A 25,040-nucleotide genomic window follows, 5' to 3' on the forward strand; every position below is an offset into this window, starting at 1 on the left:
CCTTAAACTTAGTAACTTACATTTCACAACTACGTGTAGCCTTGGGACAAAAAAAGGAATGCTTTCTGTTTCTTTGAACTGATATAAGTTTGACATATCCCAAGTTAATGCGACCTGACATTTCCATGTGCACCTTGCCGTTATCTGAAGATCAGCACTGCATGGCACAGCACAGTTTATCTGACCTTGGTTGCTGATACGCTCTGGCCTTGTTTTACACTTCAACTAGCGCTGAAGGATACGTTTGATGGAGGGCACCTTCACCTTTTATTGGCTGCTGCCTACCAGACCAGAAACTTGGATGATTTAAGACAAGTCACTCCTTTTGTACATGAGGAGTTTCTTCCTGATCAGCATGCACTGAGCTTAGCTGGCCCAGGTCAAAATGTACTTAATAATCATTTTTTCTTTCTTAATCTCAAGGTGAAGTGTCTCATTAAATGATAGTCACGGCAATTTTCCCACTCCGCTTTCCAAAGAGTTGAACTTGTACACCTTTTCTTTATTTCTTTTATGTTATTCCGCCCAATTTTCATTGTTTCCTCGGGTCAAGTGAGATCCACCAAATTCCCTGGCAAAAATCCTACAAATATTCCAATACCTGACAAGGCTGCCGTGACTTCATGATCTCACGAACGTAGCAAGGTTCAGCTTGCGCAAACTATAAAAGGAGATATTTGCGGGGGTGATGAAGATGAGGTAAACACATACCACTGGCAGCAGCAATACTCCTATGAATAGTTAATTAATACCATCTGAATGCTTTATATGCCCTCACCATCACATGACTTGAAGTCTCACACTGAATTAGTCAGAGCCCGAGGCAACAATCGAACCAATTAACCCATGGCCGAAAGCAGTGTGTGTGCACGTTGTGTGTATACATGCGTGTTTGCAGTTCTACTCGTGCCGTGCCTCACAAGAGCAAGCTCGGGTTCAGGGGAGATGGCACTCCACCCTGTGTTGCAGCGTATTCCAGCATAGAGGTCAGGCCTGCAACAAGGGGGGCTTTTCTGCAGCACGAACTGAGGGCACGCTAATAGCAGACAAACATTAGCCTTCAACCCCCCCAATAGAGCTGTTGAGCTTCTCACAGGAAAGGAATGTCTTTGGGAAAATTGTTTTTTGAGCCTGTCCTCACGTGATGTTATTGTATAAAATATTGAGTAATTAGTCGGCCAATGGCATTTTAAAGTGGGTTACTTGATTGAGCTTTAAGCCCATATACTAAGCAGCAAACAGTTTCAAGGACGCAAATGTTCGTCAAATGAGAACCAAACATTTGGGAGATGTTTGCCTGTATCTTTGCTGTAATAGAACAGAATTTTGAGCGTGTTTGCAATTTCCTGATATTCTTGAATTGCCAAATATCAGTAAAACTTTGCTAAATATGTCTGGCTAACATTGTGCATATTTATGACAACGGATGCACCGAAATGAAAATGATTGGCCAAAATGTTGAATGAGAAACCCTTGGCCGAAAACAATTGCAACGAGGAAAAATAAATTAATAAACAATTCTTTGCACGCGTGTAAGTTCACGCACAGCATCATGCATGGCTTTGTAAATGAGCTCTGAATATTATTTTTGTTCAGTGTTTAAATACCTTTTTAAAAGGGGCTAATTATATATGCTTTGATTTTTTTGTGTGTGTCAATGATACAATTTTCATCACACATGCAGGTTTGTTTAATTTCATTGTCATACACATTACTGCAAATGAAGACAAAAGCCTATTTATTTGATTGTATATGTTAAAGGGACAATGTTAAAGATTTAGACCGTTTTTCACCCCACGTCTAATGTCATTTAATGATAACTAACCATAACACAGAACACATTTCTTTGCAAGTTTTTTAAATTCATCATCATTTAATTTACTACTTTTGAATTAAAAACAGTCTCAATTTTACACATTGTCCCTTTAAACTAGAGTGACAAGTTGGACCACGGAATTTGTCTGCCTCTGCTTTTAGATTAAAAAGAAGCTGACATTTTTTTGACCAAGGGTGCTCAATGACTCAATTGCGGTCAACCAGTCGACCGCAGAGGTAGTGTTGGTCGACCACATGACATTGCACAACAAGGAAAAGAAAAAGTCAGCCAAAAACAAAATAATCCAATTTAATAAAAGAAAAAAAAAGTGTGGGTTTTTTTTTTTCTTCAAAGGGAACTGCTCACTCTCTGAGAGCAAAAGATTATCAAATAAACCATTGTCGCAACCGTGCTTCCAGAACGAACTGCAAAATAAAGTGTATCAAGGCAGCTCATGTCTTACATTACTTGGTGACATTTTAATTTCAAGAACTGACAACGTTTGGTTGTTTTACTATTCTGGAGTAGATTCCTAGGTGACATTCTCCCCGTTAATGTCCTAATCTCATCCCATTCTTTTTAGATACTGCCCGGTAAATTTGTTTGTCCTGCCTGAGTTGGGTCATTTTACTTTTTGTTATCGTGGCAAAAGCGGTGCTATTCATTTAGTATAGAAGTGGTGAGCTGTATTTATCGCTCATCATAGTTTATGAGGTTATCATACTGTAGGTCTTTTGTGCCTTACCTTCGGTCTCTTCAGCAGCGTTTACTGTATCATGTTCAGGTAGAAAACGAGCATATTGTGTCTCCAACAACCCTTCCTATTTCCATATGCATGTGCCAGTGAATGCCCTAAAATAATGACAGTAAGAATAAAGGTTCTATAACGGATAAGCAATGCTTTCTGCCAACAACATAAAGCCCTAACCATGTTCTTACTAATTCATAAAGCATTGCAATTTACTGTCTCTTGCAATAAACATATTATTGTCTACAAATAAAAAAAAGAATCTCTTCAGACCTCGAGGATATGTGCAAAGCTTTATTCAATGCAAGGCTGCTTGTGTTTATTTTGCACCCACATACACACAGAAAACACACACCAAGGCAAGCTCCTGCTCGGTTACAGTAGAACAAGCGGAGTGCTGGCAGCAGAAACACGCACATTTGCAGGGTATCTCTCCATTCCACTGTAGAGGGTCCAACGCAAATACAAAGAACAACTGTCACATTCAAAACTCGAGCTGAAATGACTGGCTGGGTTTCCATTCATCTTGTCTGTCAGGGTCCCTCTTTTTTATTCGCTGCCATGAAAAGTTGGAACTGTATGAGAACCACGCTAGAGGGAGAAGATCAAGTGCGCAAGGATTTAACAGATGGAATTGTGACTAAATGGAACGCTAATGCATGGATAGTATGAATCCACTTTGCATATTCTATGTTCCTGGCTGTCACACTCATCTGACCAGGATACACAAGCTAGCTGTCGCCTTTAGGTTGTCGCTGATTTTTTTTCAGGGTTGAATCTTGCAGAGTAACTTGAGACTTAGGGCGATTTTTAAGAACAGTTTGAATATGCCTCTAAGTCTGAATAGTTTCCCTTGATTCACCCTTCTTGTTCCAGAAGTTTGTTTCTGAATAGCCAAATGGCTCTTGAAGTATGTGGCTGCATTGTCATGTGTTTGAAAGCTTACAAATGTTTGTCAGCACAAAGTGGGGTTTGATCGTGCGATTGAGTAAAGTTTTCTTTTTTTTTGGTATTCTCTCAAGGGTGCAAATAAAAAGTGGTGTTTGCGCCGTTGTGGGTGTGAACACGGTCAACAAGCTTCCTGGGCAAGCGATGTCCTTTAAAAAAAAAAAAAAACATGGGAAACATCACAGAATAGTAATAGACTTTGTAGAGTCCATGGAGAAGATCAAAGCGCAAACATTACATCCATAAGGAACTGACGATTGCCTCCCACGCCAGTAATTCTATATTATATGTTACTACTAGACAAACATGATTTTAAGGACCCCTACAGATTACTAGCAGTCGAGTAGGCTGACAATGGATTTTTAAGCCGGCCATTTTCATCCATCCATCCATTTTCTATAGCTTCTTGTCCTCACTAGGGTCACAGGCTTGCTGGGGCTTATCCCAGCTGTCTTCGGGCAATAGGGAAAGGACAGACACCCTGAACTAGTTGTCAGCCAGTCATTTTCAATTAATGGAAAAATATTGGCACCAAATAGAAAAAAATCCAAACTGCAACTCATAACTTTGTTGAAACGTCTTTAACAATTTACTAAACAACTTGAGGATTTGTAAGATGTAATTAAAATTCTAACAAATTGCTGAGAGAGTTCCTACTCCCAGGATCATTAGCATAAAAGTAAAAAACTTTAACAAGTATATAGCCACTTATAGTTTTCTGCAGAATATAAACTTTGCCAACATTTCAAAAACACAAAAAATGTTACTTTCATTTATCTTGGTTTTCATTTCAAACAAAAACAGATGGTGCAGAGTGTGTCCAGGGTCAACAGAGTCTCTTATGAAGTTAACAGAAAAGTTCCCTGAAGTGAACGCAATTTAATTTATCTTTTATTGGTCATCACATTTAACAATATATTTAACATTTTAAATAAAACTATTTAATTTGAATGTCACAAGTAACCACAATCGAATATTTTTGGAATTATTATTCTATTGAAATTTTTATTGATAAATATAAAAAGTCAACTATGTATAGTACGAAACCATTTTTCTCCAGTTAGATATTATTTACCAATTGTTGTTCATACTGTATCCAATTTCTAAAGATTAAAAACTAAAACAAATAGAAAACATCACACAAATTGGAGGATTTGGACAATTTTAAGTGAAATAACGGCTCAAAATAATTACGTGATTATGCAAATAACTGTCGATTAATTTCATGATTGATTAGTTGCCATGAAAATAGCAGCCGGTTAATTTGATAATCGACTAGTTGACGATTACTCGGTTGATTTTGACAGCTTTAGGTGCCGTGACGGCACCTGGCTTCTTTTAAAGTCGATTAGCTATCATGTTTTCCCTCCAATCCCTTTATGACATTCTGCAGTCATAAGAAAAACACATCCTAAAACAATATCCTTGCTCTCCTTTACTCTGGCACCTCTTTAAAATTCAGGCGTTTTATTCAACTGATGCTCTGCGGTGCTGCATTTCAAACTGTTAAGTCACATCTAATTTACCAGCTATTTTATCTACTTTAACTCAGTCAGCGGAGCAGTGTGTGTGCGAAGATGTGCATAAATTGGCCTGCTGGAATTTACCGTGCGCCTTGGTTGTTTGTTCCCGTTCTGTGTGTTTTTGCATGCGTGTGTGTGAGCGTGTGTATGCGCGCGGCCCCCAACCCGGAGCTATTATTTGGGGACAGCAGGTATAATATCGGCAAACCTTTTCCGCTGCGCGGGATAAGTAATGGCCTCAAGACGTCACCTTTATCTTTAGCCACACTCCTGCAGCTGAGGCTGTGGATTTCCAGCCACACACCCCCTCCATGATACACAGGTGTGGTATTATATATATGTATATGTGTGTGTGTGTGTTATTTATCCCCCACCCTGCCTCCTTATGTCTTTGACAAAAGTGGCCACGAGGAAGGCAGATAGGGCCGAGACTGACACATTCATTTTCCTTAACATTGCTGCCTCCTTTTAAGCAGCTTTGGTTATTTATCCCCTAACAAATTTGGACGTTAGGTGAATGCAGAGCAAGGTGCCTCTGGGAGCATCCCATCATGCCCCGCAAACAGAAAGGGAAAGGACGGCGATATGGGGCGATTAGGGATGAGGGGTGGGGGGAAACGGCTGAAGCAGAGTGATGGCGTTTGAGCGAGATAGCGGGAGAATATTGAAATGAGACAGAGGGAGAGGTGAAACAAAGGAAGAGCGCCATGCGGAATGAGCGAGCTTTGTGGTCCCGGGCTTCATGGGAGGTGCAGCCCAATCATTTATAAAAGGTAAATGCTGTCAGGACATAGGGCGTTTAAAGGCGCCGCGCTGCAGGTGTGATTTATGCTCTCAGTGCGGGGCTATAAATCACCCTAGCTTTGTTTCCACAGGCGGCGGCAGTGGCTGCTCCTATATGGAGGCACAACAGTGCCTGACACATACGCAACACACACGAACGCACACACAGCGGACTCCGAGAAGATGCATGACGATGGAACTGGGTGGATGGCTGGAGAGTGAACTCGTTGGAGTCTATCAGTGTGAGCAGTTGGACACACACAAACAATCACGCGGCGCTTTCACTGCCGTGAAGGGAGAATTTCCATTCATCAACAGTTCTTGTTTGGCTATTGTTGTAGCTCTGATAGTCTTCGAAAAGAAATCGAGTCAAACAGCAATTATGAATATGTATATACTGTCACGGGGGAGTACGGCGGTTGAGGAGGCCGGCATGGTTGCAGAGGAGGAGGACCCAAAAGCAGGGGAGCGTCGGGACAGGGGGTTGATTAAATCCATTTATTTATAAACGAACGGGAACAAAAGCGAGAAAAACAGGACGGCAAAAAACTCGAACTAAGGGCGCAGGCAGGCTGGCAAAACAGAAAGCAAAACACTATGGACAGGCTGGCAGGAAAACACGGAGCTGAGGGACTCGGGGCAAGACGGGACTACGAGACAACAATACGATAGAGACAATATGACATGACGTGACAGAGACAATGATCCGACACGGGCTGTAACAGACACTAGGCTTAAATACATTCACAAACTAATCAAACTAACACATGGCAGCTGGGCAGGGACAACAGGCAAAGGGAGCAGATTGGAGGACACGAGGCGCAGGTAACAGACAGGTGGACTAAATCAAAACTAACGCAGGCAGACGCGACAGGGGCAGAAACCGGAACTATAAACGTAAACAGAAACAGAACCCCTCAAAATAAACCCACAACCCAACAAACCATGACAGAACCCCCCTCTCAAGGGACGGATCCCAGACGTCCCAAAACAAACAGACAAGCAAACAAAACCGAGGCAGGGTGGGCGGAAGGGGGACCGGAGGAGGGCACAGGAGAAAAACAAAAACAGTCCAAAGGCACCCCTGGTGCCAAACGGGATGCACCCGAGGGGGAAAGTCCAGAGGACGACCCGGTCGCCAGAGCGAGTCAGGCGGGCGACCCGGTCGCCAGACGAAAGGTGCCCTGCGGGGCGAATCAGGTGGGCGGCCCGGACGCCAGACAAGAGGCGCCCGGCGAGGCGAATCAGGCGGGCGGCCAGGACGCCAGAGCAGATGTGCCCGGCGGGCCGAGTCAGGTGGGCGGCCCGGACGCCAGACAAGAGGCGCCCGGCGAGGCGAATCAGGCGGGCGGCCAGGACGCCAGAGCAGATGTGCCCGGCGGGCCGAGTCAGGCGGGCGACCTGGGCGCCCGATGGCGAACAGCAAGCCACCCCAGGTAGGCTTGTATCCCGGTTGCCCCTGAAGATCGGCAGGCGGGGCGTCAGGCGAGAGCGGAGACGTCAGCAGGGCGGCGTCAGGCGAGAGCGGAGACGTCGGCTGGACGCCGTCAGGCGAGAGCGGAGGCGTCGGCTGGACGCAGTCAGGCCAGAGCGGAGACGTCGGCTGGACGCAGTCAGGCCAGAGCGGAGACGTCGGCTGGACGCAGTCAGGCCAGAGCGGAGGCGTCGGCTGGACGCAGTCAGGCCAGAGCGGAGGCGTCGGCTGGACGCCGTCAGGCCCGAGCGGAGGCGTCGGCTGGACGCCGTCAGGCCGGTGCGGAGGCGTCGGCTGGACGCCGTCAGGCCGGTGCGGAGGCGTCGGCTGGACGCCGTCAGGCCGGTGCGGAGGCGTCGGCTGGACGCCGTCAGGCAGGTGCGGAGGCGTCGGCTGGACGCCGTCAGGGAACAGCCACTGGGTGCAGACCACAGACACGAGTGAGAGCACAAGACTGACCTGGGACAGGGGCGACCACAGGGAACCGTCTGGCATCTCTGTCGTCTGCGGCAATGGTGGCATGGCTGACAGCTCAGGCGACTGCGGCTGCCGCGCCGAGGCTGGCGGCTCAGGAGGCTGTGGCAGCGGCGCAGAGGCTGGCGGCTCAGGAGGCTGAGGCGCCGTGGCTGGTGGCTCAACAGGCTGAGGCTGCGGCGCCGTGGCTGGTGGCTCAGGAGGCTGAGGCAGCGGCGCAGAGGCTGGCGGCTCAGGAGGCTGAGGCGCCGTGGCTGGTGGCTCAACAGGCTGAGGCTGCGGCACCGTGGCTGGCAGCACTGGGAACGGCAGGCTGGACAGAGACAGCCACTGGGGGCCAATCAGAAACGGCGGGGATGCCAGGAGACTGACTTGGGATGACTGAGGCAGACGGGCGACTGGCTTTGGAGTCAGACGGGCGACTGGCTTGGGAGTCAGACGGGCGACTGGCTTGGGAGGCAGACGGGCGACTGGCTTGGGAGGCAGACGGGCGACTGGCTTGGGAGGCAGACGGGCGACTGGCTTGGGAGGCAGACGGGCGACTGGCTTGGGAGGCAGACGGGCGACTGGCTTGGGAGGCAGACGGGCAGGGTTCACAGAGCCTGGGGTCCGGCTCGCAGGGTGCACAGAGCCTGGGGTCCGGCTCGCAGGGTGCACAGAGGCCGGGGTCCGGCTCGCAGGGTGCACAGAGGCCGGGGTCCGGCTCGCAGGGTGCACAGAGGCCGGGGTCCGGCTCGCAGGGTGCACAGAGGCCGGGGTCCGGCTCGCAGGGTGCACAGAGGCCGGGGTCCGGCTCGCAGGGTGCACAGAGGCCGGGGTCCGGCTCGCAGGGTGCACAGAGGCCGGGGTCCGGCTCACAGGGTGCACAGAGACCGGGCGCTGGCTCGCAGGGTGCACAGAGACCGGGGTCCGGCTCGCAGGGTGCACAGAGGCCGGGGTCCGGCTCGCAGGGGTCACAGAGGCCGGGGTCCGGCTCGCAGGGGTCACAGAGGCCGGGGTCCGGCTCGCAGGGGTCACAGAGGCCGGGGTCCGGCTCGCAGGGGTCACAGAGGCCGGGGTCCGGCTCGCAGGGGTCACAGAGGCCGGGGTCCGGCTCGCAGGGGTCACAGAGGCCGGGGTCCGGCTCGCAGGGGTCACAGAGGCCGGGGACCGGCTCGCAGGGGTCACAGAGGCCGGGCGCCGGCTCGCAGGGGTCACAGAGGCCGGGCGCCGGCTCGCAGGGTTCGCAGAGGCCGGGGACCGGCTCGCAGGGTTCGCAGAGACCGGGGACCGGCTCGCAGGGTTCGCAGAGGCCGGGCGCCGGCTCGCTGGGACAGGGGCGGTCTGCCGCCTTGGCGCTGGGACAGGGGCGGTCTGCCGCCTTGGCGCTGGGACAGGGGCGGTCTGCCGCCTTGGCGCTGGGACAGGGGCGGTCTGCCGCCTTGGCGCAGGGACAGGGGCGGGTAACCGCCTTGGCGCTGGGACAGGGGCGGGTAGCCGCCTTGGCGCTGGAACAGGGGCGGGTGCCGCTTCAGCCCGCCGGCAGGAAGTTTGGGGAACAGAGACCGGTGGTACAGACGCGACAGGAGCTTGGGACAGGGTGCAAGAAGAGGGTGGTACAGGACAGGAGGAAGTAGGCAGGGCGCGGCAAGAGGGGGACACCGAGACAGGAGGGAACGGATCGGAAGGCTGAACAGATGGGTCCTGGTGGTCACTGGGGCGGTGGCCTTTTCGCGGGCCCCTCCACCGGCGGCCACGAAATGCCAACCGGGAGCCCACGAAAAGGTCACGGTCAAATAGGGGCTCTGAATCGGAGTCTTCGGACGAACTGTAAAAGGACTGGCCGGACTGATAGTCAAAATCTGAATCAAAATCATAATCAGAGGTGCACGGGCTCGAATACGGAATATGATAAAAAGTGTCGAAGGAAGAGGGACGCGGGTAAACAAAATCCGGACCGGTACTGGAACGAAACGTGACGAAAGGAGGGCAATCCTCGATATCGGAAAAATCTGAGTCCAACGTACAGTAAGGTGCGCGAACAGGAGAGGAAGGGTGATCGGGTGTGCGGACAGAAGGTGAACTACGCAAATCAGAAAAATCGGAACTACAAAAAACGTGCGGGGACAGAATCGTGTCGTATGGGAGGTCGGAGGAACACGAGGGAAACGCGGAAGTAACAGACGCGGGGGGCGGATCAGAAGCGGGGACAGACGCGGACTCGGAGGGGAGAAACACGGAAGAAAAAACAAGAGGTCTCACACTGGGGGAACGGGGCTGACCGGCGGGCTGAGAACGGATGCGGGCGGGGCGGCGGCGTCGAGTCCGCCGACGCGGACTTCCCGCTGGGTCCTGTGCTGGTCGGATCATTCTGTCACGGGGGAGTACGGCGGTTGAGGAGGCCGGCATGGTTGCAGAGGAGGAGGACCCAAAAGCAGGGGAGCGTCGGGACAGGGGGTTGATTAAATCCATTTATTTATAAACGAACGGGAACAAAAGCGAGAAAAACAGGACGGCAAAAAACTCGAACTAAGGGCGCAGGCAGGCTGGCAAAACAGAAAGCAAAACACTATGGACAGGCTGGCAGGAAAACACGGAGCTGAGGGACTCGGGGCAAGACGGGACTACGAGACAACAATACGATAGAGACAATATGACATGACGTGACAGAGACAATGATCCGACACGGGCTGTAACAGACACTAGGCTTAAATACATTCACAAACTAATCAAACTAACACATGGCAGCTGGGCAGGGACAACAGGCAAAGGGAGCAGATTGGAGGACACGAGGCGCAGGTAACAGACAGGTGGACTAAATCAAAACTAACGCAGGCAGACGCGACAGGGGCAGAAACCGGAACTATAAACGTAAACAGAAACAGAACCCCTCAAAATAAACCCACAACCCAACAAACCATGACATATACATATCAGCTATTACTATGTATAGGCATATAAAGGCATTGCACATTAAAGGGAAAGCTTCTGGTCGATACTAGGGAGCTAAAATTTCACCCTGATTGTCACAACATGTCAAATTCAACATGTTACGATCACACAACATGGAATGTGTCATTCCTTGGCTAAAATATATTGAGCATGTGGAAGAAAATGGCCCAAAAATGGTCAGAATAGTCCACAAGGAGTATTGTGGAGTATTCTGACCAACTTATTTTTCTGTTGCCCTCTTAATGTGTTTGAGAACATTTGAATTTGAAGGTGTCACCAAACCTCTGACTGGTACTGTGCATATATTGTAATTTACCATGATTTATGATGTTTTCGTTATAAATAAATCTTGTGTCCACTCTGTAATCATGACATTTTGATTAATTTGGTGATCGAAGGTTTTAAATTCAGCAGCACCTGTTTTCTCTGAAACAGCTAACTAACTAACTAACTAACTAACTAACTAACTAACTAACTAACTAACTAACTAACTAACTAACTAACTAACAGGTTCATCTTGACCCTGTAATTCATTTTAGCCCACTTTAATCAATTCAGAAGTTGACTTGAATGCGCCTTGGCGGCTTTGTTGTGTTTGTGACAGGCAATTAAGAAAACACTTAAAACTCGATTTGCCCTCATGCTCTCATTCCATGTCATCAAATAATGAGTGTATCAGTTTGCCTTTTGACTTGAGCATGAATTGGAACAAAATACTGAGTGTTTGAGGAAGATGGAAGATTAACCGCAATGTTGGCCTGGCGCCACTCAGTGATAACATGCTGTACAGACAGAAAAGGATGCCTTGTGTCAGAAAACAGGCAGCAAAGGATGGCTATTTGACAACCTCAACCGTTTCGAGAAAATGCGAATGTACGTTTTTCCGTCGCTTTGTAAGAAATTCCTGATCAAGCATTTCTGCTTCAGCATTTGGCTGATCTTTGGTCACATCAAGAACTTTAGCACCGAGGACACAGGCGGTATTGATAAGATGCATTCGGGGGAGGCGGTGGCACTTCATCAAGGTCACATGTTCTGTGTATGACGCTCACATTGTCGGAATTCTTGAATGAATTTCAGATAAAGACCATTGTTCTGCAGTGCTTATGATGATCGAATTGGAGGGTTTTTTTTAGGTTTTTGATCTCCTCTTGCTTTGCATGAGTTTTCTTCTTAGTATTCCAGCTTCATCCACGTCCAAAACATGTGAGGCTTATTAAAGACAAAACAGTGCACATCAATTCACTGAGATAGATTTCAAATTAAATGTGTGACCAGCTTGGGACTTTGGCAAAATTGTAAGAGTCAATGTTCATTTTGAATTTTATCACTATCAAGAAGAATTGTGCAGATGTAGTTTGACGTGAGATTTGACGCTATTTTATTGTTAAATTTAGATAAGCATGACGACTAACGCAAGAGCTCTTGTGCAATTTTCACCTATTACTGGAATCTAGTTTGCCTCATTTGTTTCATTAAACTTGTGCAGAATTTTGACCATTATTGGGTCATTTTCTATCCTATCAGTCGTGCAGTATTTTAGCCAAGGGATGACACACCCCTTGTCGTGTGATAACTGAAAGAAGACGATAGGAAGCTGAAATTTCACCCAGATGGTGACAACATATCCACTGCTCAAATATTCCATTAACTCTATAACACGAGCAGTCACGAGTGCAAAAAATGCGTATTGTTCATTCATAACATTTGCCAAATATTGGCTCATTATCAAACTGATCAGATCGACGTCAGATTTTCTCCACAAGATAACTAAATATTTTTTCATGTATAATCAATAGATTTAAAGACATATTTAATAATATGTACTCAAGGCTCATAATGAATAATCACGACTCAGCTTGTGAACGTGGCCAAAACCAGAAGACAATTTAGCTGTAATTGGTCGCTACCTGAGCTGCGTTTTAAGCATGTGCTGTCATTGTCAGTCAGTAGCAAGAAAAAATACATTTTTAATAAGAAAAAATTTATAGATAAAATAGAAACGTTTTAATGCTGAAAATGTTTAAATAAGTTAAAACGTGATTTTTTTTCTGTTTTCTATAAAAATCACTGCATTATTTAATCATGGTCACTTAAGGAAAAGCTTTTTTTCCTGCTTTTTTCCTGTGCACATCGCCATCAAAAATAAGATCCATCTGTCTTCTAAATGAATTTGTTGATTTCATTAACACTTACTTGAAAGACGTCATCCTTGTACTAAGCAACGGTGACGTTCTGGATTTGACAAGATGTCTCTCACTTTAGCGTCTGGTGTTTGTTTAGTAAAAAAAAACTTTTGTAGCACAGACTTCCCCTTACTCGGAAACATAGAACCAACATTTTTCCCCACTGAGGGAAAGTACTAGAAAATAGTCTGTAGGGATGTTTCACCATTCCAAATGATGAGTTCTGAAGCGCCACACTAAATTCGTCCAAGGACACCTTTTGAACTTTGCTTTCTACACCGGAGTAGAATCTTGGGCCTTCATCGAACTGTTGGCAACAAAGTCTGAAAGCATTTTTCCAAAAATGACCTCATGACACTAAAACTCTGAAAACTACCAACTCGATGAATTTGCTAATGTTTTTGGCACTCGTAAACGCACATTTCCCATCATTTTCCGTGTACTAAAGTGATGAGCAAACTCCCCCACTCTTCTAAATTAATGCACAGGCGCACCTCTTCAAACATCATCAATCCTTTCGCCAAAGCGTATTTCACTGTTGCACAGAAAGCCAATTGTGTGGCTGAGATTCTCAATACATAATACAAGTGTATAAATCAAGTCCGAGACGGGCCCGGGAAATGGAGACGTTAACGTGCAGGGGACACCAACAAGCTGACCTGAATGCTCGCTGCTCTTCTGATTTCCCCAAGGAGCTCCTCTCTGGCCTGTGCCACCGGTTCTCGGATTCCTGAGGGAGGCCATTACCGCTCCCGATCCATATGCATGTATGGCTGGCTGATGCCTCCCGACTGCCAAGACGCTAGCGCGGAGGACAAGCCCAATGGTTTTACAAGGTGATTATTTGCACTGTGCATCTGGATGTGAAGCTGCAGCTAATAGGCTTTATTTGGAACTTTCTGAACAGTTGGTGGGCTTTGTCAGTACACGGCTGATTAGCGTGATGTCCTGTCAAGGCTACTTTTGCCTTTTGAAATGATCGGAGCGGAAAAGTCCAACACTTCTATTCGCTGCCCAATCAGATTTTCGTGTAAAATATGCTTCAAAAGTTGCATTTGAATGACAAGCCCAGGGGTGTCGGATGAACAGACTAATTGCGATAAATTAGTTACAGTCATAGTTAAAGCTTTATTTTGTTTCAATGTTAATCTCTTTTTTGATCCTTTATGTTTTTTTAATCTCCTGGCAGCACAAGTCAAGCCACCCTCAAGAATGATGATAGTCAATCTTGTGAGATGTTTTGAGGCGCCACATATATTGTGCTGTATTGTTGTTGTTGTTTTAATGAACCATTACCATGGAAAAAGATGATCGCTATTCCTGTTACTACGTCACAAGAATACAAAGAGAGCAAATGGGCATGAAATGAAAATGATGGTATTGATACTTGAGAGGTGATAATGACTGCACTTATGCATTTTAGTGACAGGCTCATCTGGCTTCATTTATTACATACAGTATATACTGCGATTTCAGCTTGAACAAGTGGAATTTTTTCATTGGTTTGTACGTGCCCCAAAAAAGGAGAAGTTGGACTCAACGTTAAAAAGTCAACATAACCACAGTGAGCATCGGAAACTAGACTGGATTTTAGTCTGAAAAAGCAAAAATACCTTAGAAAAAAAAACAATAACTGATTCTTATTTTTTGAGCAATTTATGTTCTCTTTTTAAAACAAAGCTGTTTTTAAATAAACCGTTGCTTTAAATAAACAAACAGTGATTAAAACTTGTGTCTTTTGAGTCTGATTAACTGAATAAATAATCAACAGATTAATCTCTAATGACATAATTGTTAGTTGCAGCCCGACTAGAAATGATTACATATTAGCAAACATGCAGTCTTAATCATGCTAAATGTAATTATTGGAATTAGAGTCTGACTTATTTGATGGGCTGGTTTGTTGCTCGTAATGTGCAGTAATTCACTTTATAATCCAATATTTGGAAATATCCCCAAAAAAGGCCCATTCAGACACTATCTTGTGGTCCGCAAAATACGGTGTATGAAATTCAAACAACTACCAGCAGATTGTGTTCAACTTCTGAGGTTCCAGAGTCGAAGGAAATTGGCTTTAAAAGTTTCCCAATTATCGCTGCCTTGTGATGTGAATATAGTAGTTCCACTTCAATGGATGGCTTATGTTTTTATTCCTCAATGCTTGCTCACTGTCCAGTACATCAGGAGCTGACTTCCTCCCCGTCTGATGGGCTTGATAACCTTTTGATAGCCACGTGCGCTCATTCTCCACAATCTCCAATAGGCCAGCTGGACCCAGCAAAGTTGTCTCGCCAATCTAATTAACAAAATAAATCTGCTCGGCTTCTTGGTGCTGGAATAAAGCGGACGATAAAAGTGGGCCATAGACTCACTTCGTAATGTCTCTGCGCCACAATAGATCCAAGCTTTCGTGCTCCAATGTGTCATCTCTCTCTGCCGAGTTAAAAATAGTGTGATTGGGAGGATGAATGGCAAAAAAAAAAAAAAAGTAACTTCCTGATGGTCTCTTTGTCTTTCTACAGCTGGGAGGAATCAGGGCTTATGTCGATGTTAAAAATTCATAAAGTTAGACCATGAATGTGAAATTCTGTCCGCATATAGTCGACCTTCATCTCAGAAGTGTTCACGAGGCTAAGAGGAAGTAGGAGGCCTCATCCTGTCACTATTACTGTGATCACATGATGCTACGTGGCACAAAGACGGTCACTGCAAGATGGAGGAAGGGCCGGAGTGCCGCCTTTTGAAATCAAGCAGAAAATTTCATTAGTAAGGACTTCGTTTCTTACAAAGCTTCATTATTTATTGAAAAATCTTCAAACGCGACAGGAACAAAAATGGTTTTGTTTTTTAATGAATCTCAGAATCTTCAGCGACAACAATTCCAATGACTTTGGGTCGCTAAAGCTGTATTAAAAGCAAAATGTTGACTGTAGCTATTTGGATTGTTTTTAATTGTATGAATGCATGCGGATGTGGAACCTGAGTAAAAATATCTACTGTACTATAAATGCAATTTATATTTTTATTAAATTAAATCATAAACAAAATGATTAAAAAAAAAAACGATCCCTTTCAAAAGTATGAAAGTGTATTTTCAACTAGCTCAAATGTTATTAAATGTGCCCTATTTTATATGATGCCTTATGGTTTGGTAAACTAGCATTTTAGCCTACAGGCTATGTTTAAATTATGAATATGCAATTTGGAAACATTTCACTTTATCCTGTCAAAACAACCCAATTGTAAAAGTCAAAATAATTTAAAAAAAATACTCACATGGAAATGAGAAAATACATAATTATTATTCATACATACAGTTTAGCTTTTTCTCACAAAATCTGATACACCTTTTCTTAATATATTATACAAAATTCTAGTGTTTTTGTTTTTTACTTTACATCACTATTTAATCCCTGCTTGTTATCTAAAATGGAACAAGTATTCCTTGTGGAATAATACCCAAATTAGTCTTCATCAGGTAAATGCTTTAATTGATGTAATTAATCCAAAAACAGTCAACATTTTCTTTCTGTCTGTAGGAAAACTAAGTCGTGATGATTGGCATATAAAATGATCCAGGAACAGTTTGCCCATCACTTGTAGTTGGCTCGCATTGTTGGCAGTCGAGAAGGAGCTGACAGCCTTCCAGTTTTGGGAAATAAATGTCCCTTATAAAAAAAAGAAAAGAAAGAAAAGACAAGGAAAAAAAAATCCCATTTTGTCATACTGTCAAATATAATTGTTTTTCTCACATTAAAGAAAAAGTAATAGATGTGCATGTTATGTTGCCTGCTGTCGACGAGTCTCCCTCTTTTAGATATGACTGATAGAAAAGTGATGATTTGTTGCTGGAGGTGTTGAGTCTTCCTGCTTTTGTGTCTCCGGTGGATTTTGCTGCCAGACTGGCACTAATAACTGCTATGAGCCGCAGCATGAACAACGCATGCATAGCGGGGACACGCAAACTCTCTTACCTGTCTCCCCCTTGTCTCACCCGGCCTTCTTCCACTTTAGCAGTCTTTTTCGCTGTGTTTTTTTCCTGCGACAATGCTGAGCAGGTATGGTTGCCTCCTTGTTTGCTTGGCATTTGCCGCAGTGGATGCCAATCATTTATATTAAATTCACAAGAAAAACAATTGAATACGTGATTGAAAGGGACAGTCATTTACTTAATCGCAGATAGGAAAGAGTTCAGGTCAATTTCAGTTATTGTAATTATATGACATCAGATCATTAATATGACAGTAATATAATATTGTATAACTATATCGATGAGCATATAAACAGGAAGGACGTTGTGGTTGACAACACAATACCAAGCATTTGGAACATCCGTAAAAAGGAGCATGAGAAACTACAAAATACCAAGGCCTCCAAGATGAGCTGGCAGGCTTGGCAGGTGAAGACCTCAGTGGTGCCTGTGGTCATGGAACACTCAGGGTAGTGACCCCTAAACTGGAGTGGCTAAAACATATCCCAGGAAAAACATCAGACATCTCAGTGCAGAAAACCATAATACTTAGAACAACAAAACTACTGAACAGAATCCTGAATCCTGAAGAGGAGGTAGAGGACACGAGCCGTGGAGTGAGAGATTTGTATGTATGTATGTATGTATGTATGTATATATATATATATATATATATATATATATATATATATATATATATATATATATATATATATATATATATATATATATATATATATATATATTGTGGAACACTTTAATGTTCATATAAGTGAAAATCTGAATACAGTTAGCTCATTTTTTTCTATTTGATGTCTTACTTCTGACAATGCTTGAATCCCTTTCAACTATTACCGATGGCTTACATCATTCTCCATGAAAAATATTGTTCAGAGGCTAAAAAGTTTGGTAAGATGTTTTTCTAATCTTTTCCAAAGTAAACTTTAAAAAGACTTTTCCTGGAAGAGGAGTTGCGATACTCTGTTGAAACAAGAGTTTTTATCAGGAGTGTCTGCTTTCCGATGTGTTTGGGGGCGACCATATTACAGCCCCAATGTCTGCTCGGGGATGGCGGAGGAGGAAATAGATGGTTCTAGATATAATAGTGATGGCCCCTGGGTGGTACTCCTGTGAGGAAGCGAGAAGAGATGAGAGTGGAGGTGTGAGCTTGCAGTAAGATTACATTTTCCCTCATTTTTAATGGATACGTGAGCATCTATCTTCTTTTTTTCCCCCTTGTGTCACTCCCACTGTTGCGCTTCTGTTTAGCCGTGTTCCATTTTTCACTTCCCTCAAACACACACACATGCACATACTTGAATAGCTCACACTCAAAACCATGCGCATATGCGCACACACGCGCAGACACACACACTTTTCCCTGCGTCCTCCCTCACTTGATCCTTACACCTACGTGCTACAGATGGTTTCATTTTATAAGAGATAAAACCACATTTGGTGGAACTGATTAAACAGAGGGAACAACATCCCCATCTGCCATTTATTCCAATCTGAAATTGCTTGGGCAGATGCTGACATCTTTGGAGATGATTGATTCACCCCGTCTGGCCAGAGAGGAGTAGAGAGGGGTTGCGTCCTCCCAAGGGCCGAGTCTTGCCACTGCCCTGCCATGGCTTCGCCGGCGATGGAGCTGCCCCCAACCCCCACCGAAAAAAGTCCCCCGTTTCTTCTCTCCGGCAAGCTGTCGCAATCAGCAGAGCCGCTGATTGGACTTGGGCAGGTGATCGCTACGCACTCGAATCACGAGGCCAGTACATGCCAGATCGTTCTCTCTGTACTGGTGTGTGACTATGATGGTGACAGCACGGGTGGGCGATCAAGGATGTGCTTGTGATTCCACTAAATGTCACACAAATCATGCTGGGCTCTTTTTTTTTTTTTTTGCCCACCTGTTGTAGTCATGCTGTTTGATTTCATGTTTTTGGCCCAGATTAGGAACGGAACCAAGGCAACGTAGTGTAATATCCAATGGATATAGATTCCATATTTTTCAAATGGTGGTCTCTGTTGGCAGTAGAGGCTCAGTCGATGATGTCGGATTCATTAAGATGCATGAGGTGTGCACTTTTGGACAAAAGTTTATAAGGCGGCACAATATTATGGCCAAGGATGATGTCCAAGGCAAAAAAACCCAAAATGGTTCAATAGAGAAACACGCATCTTAATCGTTTGCTGATACATAGATGTCAAAGTGTGTGGAAAGCAAGCAGATTGTGCAGAAAGGTAAAGATGTTGCACGATCATGCAGATCGTGCCAGAACTTTCCCTTGAAGGCCTGAATAGTGTTTGGGCCTGCAGAGAACACCTTGAAGGCCCTGACGACACACCACTCCTAAATACATAAATACGATGGTGCCTCAAGATACAAAATTAATCATTCGTGAATGGCTTTTGTATTGTGATTATTTTTTTTTTTTTTGTATCTCCAGTCCAAATTCTTATGTAAATCGTCTTACTCCTGCCAAACAAAAAAACAAGTACAAAAATGCGGAATCAATCTGCAATTGGCTAGCAACCGGTCGAAGGTATACCCTGCCTTTCGGCCGAAATCAGGTGAGATTGGCTCCAGCACACCAGTCACTCTGAGGTTAAAAAGTATGAAAAATGGATGAATGGAAACAAGCGGTTACATTTCAATTCCTTTCAATGGGGACGATTGATTTTACGTACTGTACAGTATGAGTAAATCAAGAATTGTCTTGTAAGACAACATTCTTTAATACCTGCATGAATTCAGTGGAGTAAATAGTTCATATCAAACCTTTGTTTCACTGTGCTTGGGCCTTCATTTTCCTCTTGTCATCATCCAGTATGTGATCACATAACTGGGGAGTGAGGTCTGTGTTGTCATCACTTTGTGTGAAGCGGTGCCGTTGCCGCGATCCCGACCCCCACCTGAGGTAACGTGATGAAAGAGTGAAGAGAATACCAAATGGGCCTGGGGTGATTAAATATTCCACTCAACCTTCATCTAATCAACATTTATAGTGTCCTGCCAGTGGAATTACGCTGCCCTCCACTAAATCGCCTCTGCATCATCACTTGTAAACACTCAAGCATTTTAAGATGAAGATCTCCTCCTGCAGAAATGCCATCAAGCTCAGCCGCGTGCGCGCGTGCGTGTGCGTGTATATATATATGTGTGTATGTGAGCACGGCCTCGTAAAAACTGCTGAGCTGGGCTCCTCGATGCAATCAAGCTGTGGTCTCAGCTCATATACTTGTTTGATGATAACCGAAGATAGAGGGAGAGTGATGGAACTCTCCGAGGGACGGCGGCGATCATTTAGCCCGGGGAGCGGGTGTGAATCATGGCGGGGAAGGACGGGATGCCGCAGGCTACGGATGAATCATTAGAACGGCGCTCGAGGGGGAGGAGAAGGGTACCAACCCCAGGTGACTTAGATCCATCGACTGCAGCGTCGACCCTCAGGATTCTAACGCCGGCCTGTCCATCTTTTTCTATTTTGCCTCTGTCGCTATCTTTCTACTCTGCCTCTCTCATCAGGCGTGTCATTCCATCAGAGGCCTCCTCTCTTCTCTCTTCTCCGCGCCTTCGCTAAGCCCCTTGAAGTATGACTCGACGCCGGAATGGCAAATGAATTCCCAGTCCGAGTGCGTACTTCTTGCCTCTCTGCTGCCCTCCCTCTCTCGCCTCTGGCAATCAATTCTACCTCTCTTCCTAACCCGTCCTCCAATTCTCGCCATTGTCACTACGTTCCCAACACATGATGAGCTCCCAACACATGATGAGCTCCGGGTGATCTGCTAGCCTAAAAAAATAGAAGAAGAATGTACTGTATTTTTCTGGACTATGAGTTCGAATGCGAAATAATATGTCATAGACAAGGCTTCAAATGATTATATATACATCTAATTTGATATAGTATGCATCTGTTTTAGCGTGTTTGCACTTTCAGAGGCTGCGTGGATAATTTTTACGGCGGACTTTGACAGATTATGAAAAGGAAAAGACGGCCTGAAGTGTGCTTGAACAACATGGATGTCGGCAGGTGCAGAAACAGCAAAGAGCAACCATCCACGCTGTGATCTCACAACAGTCGTCACTTGGGTAAAGAACGTCCCAAATAAGATGATCAGCAAATCATCTCCGAAAAAATCAATTTCAAACAACCTGAACGGGTCCGAAGATGGCTTACAAGGATGTTTGCGCAAATGATGTAAAGGAAGGAGAGGACGTAAGAGGCGCATCAGATAGTGGTGATGACTGAAGGCTTTTAGATGAAGTCACATTGAACTGTATCAAATTATTATTATTGTTACTGTTGCAACATTAGTCACGGCATTTGCGTCCACGCCCGTGCGTACATAGCCTCGTACTTGTCTCGTTTACGCTCCACCCCTCCCCCCCTATAACTACAACAGTACGTTATTTGATATACAGTGAAGAAATGCGTCTAAAAGTACCGTAATTTCATCATTTTAATAGTGCACACCTTGTGTTTTAATTTGAATTTAAAGTGGACAATGTGCATTTCTGAAAGATGAACGGGCCAAAACTTTGGATGATTTTTTCTCTCTAAACTAAGGATTTTAACATGCAACACTGAATTTGCTGTAGCATCTTTTTATGAGCCACCTCCATGTATTTCATTAAAGAATTTTGAAGCTAATGATCTGTATAATTCGAAAAACTACATTTTTATTTTGACAGCCATACGTACGCTTAATTTTGTGAAAACATATTTTTTTTCTGGACTTTGTGTATATTTCGAAGTGACCGGTAATCCTTGAAATACGGTAAGAAGAGGAAACAGGAAATGTTCCAACGTGATGACGAACTTGGCCCCTCATTCTCCCGCTTCTCCCAGTGCAATAATCAATTAGCGGCGACATCCACGTGAGAGCTACACCTCCCGGAGGCTTTGACTTTGGACAGGCAGAGGTTAGAGAAAAACAATGTAAAAACAGCCTTATCTCCCAACACACGAATGTTTGTTAAGGCTCCCCATTAAGTTCCACCCTTGAATTTGCATATTAATTGCATTTTGGCTCGACTTTCCTGCTTTAAGGCTTGTGTTTATGGGTGCTTCAATTCTTTGAGAAGACACTCGTGTCCACAGGGAGCTCACCTGCAACAGAGGACAAGAAGTGAATTTCCACAGGAAATTGCTTTAACACGAGTGTAATCGAATTTTCACCCACACGCACCTTTAAGTTGAGGGCCTGGAGGGCTTGTGGATTCGTTCTATTCATGCGGCGTATTATCACATATGTGGCCGTTCAGAAACAACTACAATATGCAAATGTTTTTCAAGTCATCTGGCGGATTCAGAAGTTCTCACGTCACAAATTTACTCCATGCCATCCTCCTGCCACATGCACACTGAGCGTGCTTTGGCAGCTTTTTTCTACAAATGTTTGAAAAGATGTGAAAGTTTTAATGACTGGATTGGGGGGGTGGATAAAGGAACAGCTGGAGATTCTGTAATGTAATGGCTATTCTTATATGGGAGCGGTACATGCAAGCTGTCTCCTTTTGAAAAAGCGCTACTGCAGTTTTATCCTTGCTCACAAAGAACAGGTGATGGAGCGTTTTCTTGTTTCCGTCTCCAAAACAACGTGGCCATATGGAGCACATTTCGATATGAAGAGGCAAATGACACTTATATATCTGTAGTATTGCGGGACATTTATAATCATAATGATAATCATTTCTGTTCACAGACTACAATTTACATTTTTTGTATGTGTGATGCTTGTGTACAGTTTAATTGAGGGGACGCTATACGTTTTTTTGTTTTGTTTTTGTCATGAGTCCAAGATGGAACAATTGCAATTCCCTCAATACGACCTCTTAAAATCTTTCTCCAGCTTCATGCTCATCATCCTTTTTTTCCATCTTTTTCCTGGATGTGCTCAGACCGAGTATGGCCCTTCAATCATTGGCAGAAAAAAAACAAAAGACCGAGTATTTTAAATTTGATCCTTTTTGTGCTTTACCACTTACAGCAATTGCATATAAGTGACACTCTCATTATTTATTTATTTATCAAATACATCCCATGAAATTTTCGAATCAAGCCATTCAAGTTGTGCTAAGAATTGACCTGCATGTTACTACTTTACAAACAACCTAGTCACACTTTGTTTAAAAAAACACATAGTGCAACATTATTATTATTATTATTATTATTATTATTATTATCAACAGTAACGGGTGACTGAATAGGTATCAGGTCGGCCTGTGAACGGGGAAAATCTGCATATACAGTAATTGACACCAATCTGAAATGCGTCGGAGGGAGACCAATTCTATTTTATTCATCACATCTTTTAAAAAGAATCGACCAGTTAATCAGTATTTTCTGATGAAAATAAGGGTAGGCCTAAAAAAACATATTGATGTGGCCCTATTAACTAAAAATTGATTTCATTAATCAATTAACCAATCATGTTTTCAATGAATCAGATTTTTTTCTTTTTAATTTCCATCTTTTTTAAAAATAAGACATTTTTTCCCACTTTGTCAGTGCAGAAAGTACTCAAATATTTTTTAAATTCATTTTCAAATTTACACAATTGTATTCATTGTTAGAGCAACAGAATGTCACACAGAATTTAGGCTAAGATAGAATGTTATTTTATTTTATTACATTTTTAGTTTTGTTTTATTTTATTTATTTTTCCTTGCTTTTAACCCTTTGGATAACAATAAAACAAGAACACGCTGAAAGTAACAACTGCATTTTGTGAACTATGCTTTTTATTCTACAATATCAATATATATATATATATATATATATATATATATATATATATATATATATATATATATATATATATATATATATATATATATATATATATATAATATTTATAATTCTAGTTATTGTTCATATTTATTTAGTATGCTCCAAATGTTGTTGTTATACCAATTATACATTGACAACAATGACAACAAAGGTATTCTATTCTATTCTATTCTATTCTATTCTATTCTATTTAAAAAAAAATATGTTGCAAATATGGTTTCGTGTTGGTTAAGGCTTTTGCTATGCAAATACAGTTAATCATTGCTTGGTTGAGCTAAATTCCACCACATGAGACTTTGCTTTGTTCTTCTGTTTAAGTCCAAATCTAATGATCTGCACTCAGTGGGGGAGTAACTCACAGTTGTAAGACATTGATTTTCTTTTGTGCTGCCGATTGATCTCGGAGCTCAATATGTCACTGTCTGCAAGAAAACCTTGATACAAAGCAGCTGCAATACAAAAAAAAAACAGCATGTACATGACAGGATGTGAAGAATCCATATCACAAATCCCTAAAATCGCTTAATAAGGCTTTCATACAAGTAGAGCTTTATATAGACTCGAGCACAATGATTAGTTGCGAATATTTGACTGGCCTTCATAGCCCGTTCCAGTCTAGTGTGAATAAAATGCTAGCCGTAGCCTGGGAGTGTCATTACGACCTCAATCAGAGTGGACCACTCCCCAGGCCTCCCCGTGGCGGCGCCCATTGCATCGCAGCCCCCCTCGGACGGATGCGTGTGCGCACACAACCGCACGCGTGCACAAATTACACCCCTCAGCCTTTCCATTAGGGCATTTGCCGCAGCACGCTTCTCTTAACACGGTTGTCTGAATACTCTGCCTCGTGTGCTAATGCAGACTGGGTGTAGCCGACCCCCTCCAAACACACTCTCGCCCCCACCAAAGCCTGTGTTTTACTTTTGGGAGGCAAACAAAGAAATGCACAGGGACTTTGCCGTGCGGAGCGCATGGTGCACAACAACACCAGGCGCTGCTGTAGCTTCCTATGTGCCGTGGGTGCACATCTAATGTCTTCTGAGGGGGTTTGGTCGGCACGCGGTGGGACACATAGGGCTGCTCTCCCGCAGATGCAATTAGCCTAAATGGGATTATGCCTATCACATTTCAGACAGGCCGGGCCTCACAGCCACCTGGGGAAGAGGGTGATGGGTGGAAGACGAAGAAGAGGAGGAGGGGATGATGAAGAGAAAAAGAGGTTGAGCGGATGCGGGGAGAGGAACGCTGTCATGTGGATACCGCAGCCCGTGTAGCGTCTTAAAGAGATTTGTTATTGTACTCGATGTCAGGTTAGCATTATACTCGTTTCTGACCCGACATTAAAATGGCGAGGTGTGTTGTTGTTGTTGATATGATGCACTTTAGAAGT

General features: G+C 44.1%; 1 long non-coding RNA gene across 1 annotated transcript in view; it reads left to right on the plus strand.

Moving 5' to 3' along the window:
* The first annotated feature begins 13,575 nt into the window (after nucleotides 1-13,575).
* Nucleotides 13,576-25,040, plus strand: part of LOC148412841 (uncharacterized) — a 52,571-nt gene continuing 41,106 nt past the window's right edge. The window contains exon 1 of the long non-coding RNA XR_015867841.1: nucleotides 13,576-13,719. This is a non-coding gene — a long non-coding RNA (uncharacterized LOC148412841). The remainder of the gene's footprint in view (nucleotides 13,720-25,040) is intronic.

This window comes from Hippichthys cyanospilos, chromosome 14 (assembly GCF_059441005.1).
Source record: "Hippichthys cyanospilos isolate Australia breed blue-spotted pipefish chromosome 14, RoL_Hcya_1.0, whole genome shotgun sequence".
NCBI classification, from domain to species: domain Eukaryota; kingdom Metazoa; phylum Chordata; class Actinopteri; order Syngnathiformes; family Syngnathidae; genus Hippichthys; species Hippichthys cyanospilos.